The sequence below is a fragment of the Mustela erminea genome, chromosome 11, assembly GCF_009829155.1.
Source record: "Mustela erminea isolate mMusErm1 chromosome 11, mMusErm1.Pri, whole genome shotgun sequence".
In the NCBI taxonomy this organism is placed as follows: Eukaryota; Metazoa; Chordata; class Mammalia; order Carnivora; family Mustelidae; genus Mustela; species Mustela erminea.
The window spans coordinates 91,219,824-91,227,263 of NC_045624.1; positions in this window are offsets into that span (position 1 = coordinate 91,219,824).

Here is a 7,440-nt window from a genome sequence, read left to right on the forward strand (position 1 = left end):
AGTTCTTAAATTAGTATAGCAAATTAGTTTGGCAGTTTGTTCCTCTTCAAGAAAAAAGGCAGCCTTACACAGCATTGACAGATTTAATGGGTAAAAGAAAGTGCAAAGTACAGTGCAATATTTGGACATAAACTATGAAATTATTTCTTATTTATCTGAAATACAGAGAAAATGTAAATCAGATTCATGATGAGAAATCATATCAGACCTGTTAGAATGACTGTAGGAAAAGTACAAATAACCAGTGTCATCACAGAAGCTGGGAGCTCAGGAAGGGCAGGAATTCAGGGTGACAGTCCTTTGCTCAGGGACCCCATGCTCTGGGGACGGGAAGCTGCCCCAGGAACAGCTCTGAGAGCAGACTCTCCCAGGCAAGCTCAATGTCCCACAGTCCTGGAAATCCTTGCTGGGACAGAAGACTCATGGTTTCAAAGTTTAAAAAGTATGAAACTGTCATCAAACTAGATCAGAAGGATAATTCTTAAAACAAACAAATAGCAAAAGAAATCTCCACCAGAATGGTAGAGAAACCATAAAGCTCCAGCACCAAAAGGAGGACAACCGTTGGCACCATATATTATTCATGCAGCACAGGGGACCCGAGAGACCATGTGGGGAGAGAGAGAGAAAATGAAAAAATCTTAAATTTCCTCTGGGCCTAGTGTTGTTTGTGATGACTTTAATGTTGTATATATTTGTATTTTTATAAATTTATGTTGATAGTGTCAGGCACCGAGATTTCAGGGCAAGGCAGAATGCAAATATACAAATTTTAAGGTTTAGTAAAATACAATAATCTAGAACTTGAATCCATTTTCTCTAGAAATTACTCCTTTATCAGGTATCTACTGAAAAAAAGAGAAAGCAATAACAATCCAGAAGTGAGCACTCCTAGTGTCTATGTTGTGGCATCAAATACCATTTCCTACTCCAAGTACCAGGGCCCAGTTGAGAAACGACTGAAAACAGAAATAACACAATAGTAAAAGAATCAACCACTTCCCTGCCTGCTTCCATCCAGACTAGGTTTCAGGCTGCACAGAGCTTATGCATGACAGCTCTTCTCTATGGAATTATTACCACCGCGAAGTGCAGGAGGAATCAGAGAGAAGTTAGAATTAGGAAATCGCCCCCATGCATCCCCTAATGAGACACTGGATTCAGACATGTGTCCCAGGGGTCCCCAGCTCCCTCACTGGCACTGGTGTTGCTCCCACTGCCCTTCTGTGTCCCTCCCCCCAATGCCACCTCCCTTCTCACCTCCCTCTGTCCCCATGGCTGTGTCCATGCTCTTTCTTTGTCTCCTGTCCTGTTGCTATCTGTGCATCTGTGCCATTCTCTCTCCGTCTGCCATTCTAGCTGGGTCTCCTTCTCCTGATTTCTTTCTCTTTCTCTCTCCTCTGTCCCCTCCTGATCTCTTTCTCTCTCTGTGCCTCTCTATATGTCTCTCATCTGTCTCCCAGCATCTGTCTGCCATCTCTACTCCCTAGTTCCTTCATCTCTTGGCTGTCTCTATCTCTCTACCTCTCTGTCTGTGGTCACAGTAGCTACTTTAAATTCTATGTCATTCCATCTGTGTAATTTCTCTGTCTTCTGATGACCACTGCTGCTCTCAGTGCTCTCTTCGTATAGATTTTACCATCCATAGTCCTTTTCTTCTCTCAGGTCCTCTTGTGGGGTCTCCTGTGGCCTGTGGGACTAGGCCTGTGGATATGTGCTTATTATGGTGGCAGGATGGGTCTAAGCCTACAAATATACATTCCTTCCTCACCTTCTCTTGACAATCGCACCTGCCACACCAAGACATCAGAATGACGATGGCAATGATAGAAGAATTGTCACCAGCGTAGCTGTCCTAAGGGACAAGGTCATCATATTAACACTAGTCCTTATATTTTTATTTCAGCTGGCCATGAGGTGCTACTAAGTAATGGAATGAGAAACAGTCTATTTATCATAAATTAATAGAATGTCCTATGATTTCATGACCTCTAAATGGGTCTCTTTTTGTGTTTTTTTCCTGAACACTGTGAGACAGGTCAATAATATTCTAAATGACCTTTGTGAGGGCACATACCTCTGTATGGTAAGCACTAGAAGAACAGCCTGGAAGATGCTAGATATTTAATATATATTCACGAAATATTACATCATGTGTATGTTTTAGAAGCTTCTTTAAAGGATGTCAATAAAACTGAATAATAGTGTGTGTTTCTTGCATAGAAGATGAGGAACTGTCAGTGAACAGAATTTTCATGCAGTCAGTCTAGGCTGATACAGAAACGTGACTTTATGCAAATCATGACTCAACACACTGGACTGAAATAGGGGTTGACAGTGGAGTAGAGAGGAAGACAGACCAGGTCCCAGTTCCTGCTCCCGGGCCCTGTGTTCCTCGGTGCCACCCCCCAGCTTCCCAGAAAGCAGCCCCATCTCCTGCTAGTGCTATGGCAGGGCTGTGCCAGCACAATTTCCAGAGGAGTCCAGGGGAGCCCAGAACCTTCAGCCTTTGGCTTCCCAAATGCCTGCTTTTCCCACAGGCTCTGAGGCTGTCATGTGCTCACGGTCTGCAAGAACACTGGGTTCGGGCTGACTCCATGTACCTGCCAGCCTTCCAGACCTGCTGGCCTTGGGAATGGTCCAGTCATGGGACCCAGCCTGGGAGTCAAGCTCTCTCCACAGTCAACGATGTCATCTGATCAATAGTGCACTGAGTGGGGAAGTCCTTCCCAGTTTGGAGCTGTGAAATGGGACTCTTGGGGGAGTCTGAATGATACCTCCTAACTCTGGGAGAATTTACTGCACTGAGAAGGACATAATGACAACTCCAGTCCAAACCCTGTCACTTGGAGGATATATGTCCTTGGGAAAGTCCCTGTAAATGGGAATAATAATACTCACTCTGCAGACACCATCCAGCATGGGTCTGTGATTGGGCCAAGCTGGTTGCTTTGTAAATAAATACCATCAGTCAGTTTGAAGTACAATGTGATTCTTAGAACAATTTTTTCCTTATAATAACATATCAAGGTAGTTATAACAACCACATTTCACAGATCAATTAATTGGAATCTTAAAATGTTTCACCTGCTCAGACTCAGGTAAGTAATGGAGACTGGATTCAAACCCAAGTCCAACAAAGTCCAAAACCTGTGACATCATCCATTCCATATGTATAGAATTCAATGGGAGTGTGTGTGTGTGTGTGTGTGTGTGTGTGTGTGTGTGTGTAGAAACAGGAGCAGGGAAGAATTTCTTTCAAGCTTTAAGAGTAAGGGGTCATAAGGAAAATTTCAGCAAGGTTGCAGAACTCAAGAATCTCTCTCACATGCCAAGGAGCAAGGAGTTAAGCTGTTCTTGAAGAGCAGTCATTTAGGGAACAGTGCTGGACCTCAGAACGTAGTAGCGATTCTTCTAGCACCAGGGAATTTATAGTTGCTTGCCTTTTGTGACAGACTACATTTGTATAGGTTATAACAGAAATTATCCATTAAAAAATCACAAATACACTTTATCGAATGTCAAACATTATATGTATGGATTCCTTCCCTGAAAGCATAAAGCAGGTGTTATTCATTCCATTCTGAAGATGAGACTGAGGCTTAGGGAGGTTGAGTAACTTACTTGAGATTGCCCAGCTAAGACAAATCACACGAAGAACTTCAGGTTGGCCAAACTCTATCTAGCAGGGCCTATATAACCTGTGGAAATGTTTCTGATTCAGGGATTAATTTCTGTCCTCACTGAGCTGTTGCTTTGAATGCACGTTGTGATCTTGTTCCACTTTCCACTTCTTTTCAATAATAAGCTTCCTGCATAAAAACTTTGGTTATTTTGCTTTTTACACTGGCTTCTCCCTCCCCATGCTGGCTATTGAAAGTACGACATATACCTTATAGTTCTCTGTATTGGAGTCCAGACCAGCAAAGTCTATTGTAGCAAGGATCAGCTTAGTGAGTGGAGAAGCCCAGAAATACTAGACAGGAAACCACTTTTTCCGGTTGTATACTCAGGGTGCTTGTTAGTTTTAGGTCAGGGGCTCATCCTTGCAAGGATCCAATTTCCCCAGCCTCAAATGAGAGGATTGACCGATATGCTTGGTGTCGTATGTACCTTTGAAAACTATAGGGATCTGCTTGTGAGTGTGCATATTTACGTTTATATAAAGGCACAGCATTCCTGTCAACCCATGTCTGTCCATCTGTCTGTCCCCCAGTTCACTGGTCCTCGGTGCTGCTCCTGGTACCACTGGCTGCAGTCACTGCAGTCATTCATCCACTGACAGGGACAGACACTCGTGTTGCTGCCCAGACGTCTGTCACCAGAAAAGCTCTCTCTGACAGCTCGGGGGCTCTGCACGCTGGGAGTAAGCATTTCCCCAGGAATCTGACCCCAGGGTGGCTGGTCCCGGGAAATACACAAACACATTCTCCATGAACGCAGCCCATGCTGTGTTATCTGATAGCGAAGTTTTTACCGACCTGATGGCTTCCCCAAAGCATCCCATCGTTTGACAAGGTTATGGGTTCCTGTCTGATGATGAGGAAGCTGAGGGTCTCTGTTTATACCTGGTGTCCATGAAGTATCTCCCTCAGAGTCGAGGTTCTCTGTGTGCTTTACATGCAGCAAAGTGGAGGCTGGCTTGCAGAGGCTACAGCGTTCAGCAGAGCCAGGCCGCCTGCACTGCGGCCGGACCCCCTCATGCCCTGCCTGTGAGCCCTGTAGTCAGTGCTCCTCCCGCGGTGTCTCAGCTCCTCATCTGCACAGAGGAAAATCAACAAAAGGGAGGCCGGTACTACATTGCACTTAGCTTCACTCGTAAACTTAATGAGTATCAGAATGTAAAATGCCTCTTCTTCCTTGAAGTTCACTCTGGTTGCGGACTGTGTGTTGTGTATGTGTATGTGTGGGGGGACGCATGCCCTAGGATTTGCTAAGAAATATTGACTCTGCAGCTCAGTTAATACTTACAAAACCTGACAACTTATGTCCCCTGATTCCATGCTGTCAGTCAGGTTATTGTTGGCATCACTCTGGGCAGGTGTCATGTTGCTGGAAACCTAGTTGGGAGATGAGTGACAAGGCCTAGGCCCTGTGGGATGATCTCTGGGCCCCCAACCACTAGGGGGAGCCCTGCCTCTACACTTCAGGGGTTCCTTCTGTGGGGAGACTGCCTTTGCCTGTTGCACCTTGTGGGGGACAAAACTTAGTTTGCCAACACACTAGCCTGCTGGACCCTGGGAAAATGGACAGCACCAGCAGCCAGGGAGGAATGGGATGCCACGTAGAAGCTGATGGCCCAGTGCACAATCAGGGGCTGGAGACAGAGTGATGTGGGCAGGAGGCGAGCCTGGAAGGGCTTTTCCAGGGATTCAGAGCTGCTGGCTCAGTCAGGTGTCTTTGGGAGCAGCTGCCTTTTCAAAGTCAAATGTCTAATTCAAATGATGCTGGATTATGTGTCTGTCAGCTGAAAACAGCAATGACAGCAAGTGCCTTTTACTCCCAAAGTGATCCTGTCACAGGTCCAGCTTCCCACGTGTTCTGTACCATCACCGTCTATAATGGTGAAGCCTCGTTTTCCAGTGTGAGCTCCTGGAAACTGCATTTTCCTTTCCTGGTCATACCTGCCCTTACAGCTGTTCTCTCAAGGGGCTTTTGGCTGCATGCTCCCCATTATTCTGTTCCTCCTTGCCTGGACTGAGATGTGGTTTCTAGATCTTAAAATGTCACCTCAAGAGGCAGAAGAGGAACCAGTAAGTGTCTTCCCAGATAAGGCTCCTGAGAGCAATTAGGGACCGAGCTAGGAAGAAGACCCTGGAAGTCCTGATTGGAACGGAGCTGCACTCAGGTAGGGGTAAGGTGGATCTCGGGTCTCCATCCTTCAGGGACCCAGCAGAAATCCAGAAAAGGTGGAGGACAGGATAAAGAGAATGTGGCTCCTCTCTCAACCTGTCAGGCCAGGCTTCCCTAGAAGATAGTGTGAGCCCTGGGGAAAAGAACATCCCCAAACCGGAAACAGCCAGCACCTCTCTGTCCCTGTGATCCCAGTCTTAGGACACGAAGCACTATGTGCATCTGAACAACCTTGGTTCTCAGGGACAGAGAGATGGAAACCAGTCAGGCTTAGCTGAGACAGCAACTCTAAGAGTCAATGACCCTCCAGAGTCTCCCGTGGCTTCCATAGAGCAGGCGGTGGCCTTGTGGGGCCACCATCAGCACAGGTGATCTCTGGAGGGGATGAATGGTGGGTGAGAGAAAAGCTGGAGAGGGTAAGGAGGGAGAGAGCCCTCCAGACAAATGCTCAATCACCTCAGGCTTCCTCCATCCTCTTGTGAGGAACAGAGGCATTCCTAGCGCCATGGGATCCTGAGTTCTGTCACGGGGTTATCATTACCTGTGGGCTTTGAAACCTCTGGACATTGACTAGGAAGCCCCTTGAGGGACTGAGCTTCATGGTTCATTACTGGCCTGGAATTCTTCTCTGCATGATGGCCTGAGTGGAAGCCCAGGAACCACCCCCACCCTCTTGTTGGTGACGTGATCAAGACTCAATGCAGACACCCAGGTCATTTCCACACATGCTGTGATTATGCTCTGTTAGGATCTGTCTTGTTTGCCTTGCCTAATAGAAAAAGAAGGTCTCATGTCCTAGAGAAAGTAAAGCATGGTTATAACTTCAAGGAGAAGTGAGGGAAAGATAACCTTGTAAATGATTTTATTTTGATAATCACATTTATAGAGCAGAAGTCTATAAGGACAGAATTATTTTTTGAGTAATTTTAAATCACCTGAATCAGATCAAGATAAACCTCTTATCCTATGCCCTCTGTTCTTTTATGAGAAACTTATTCTGGAGCTGCAGCAGAGGGAGCTAATGGAAGTTGTTTCTGTAATTGTGTATAAATACCAAATTGAGTTTGGTTGAAGGCATATCAACTATTAATGTGGCTGAGGCTTGAATGCTGATGTGATTCAGTCAAATTCAAAGGCACAAATACAGCAGAACTCAGGATGAATAAAACACCAAGAGCACCTGTGTTCTCAGGCTCAATAGTAGGTGGGATGCACACCTGGCTCCTGGGATGAGGCCGGTGCTTCCTCCAGCTTCTCTCAGTGTTATCTCCCCTGGTGCCATAATGGTCCCTCTCATCATGTGCTGAGCTCCCACACTGGCTTCCTCCTCTTTTCTGTCCTCTTGTAATTACCTTCTTTTTTGCGGGGACCCTTTATTGAATAAATATTTATTCACCATCATAATAAAAATTTATACATTTATAAAAGTCTATCCATTTATTATGCTTTACAATTGATATTTCTCTAACAAAATATGTACTTTAGGCCATCTGTCCTACCTAACCAGGGATTTTGATTTGCTTTGTGCTTTGGTTTTGATGATGATGTTGATTTGTGCAGGGAGGAAGGTATTCCCCAGGGAAAGAT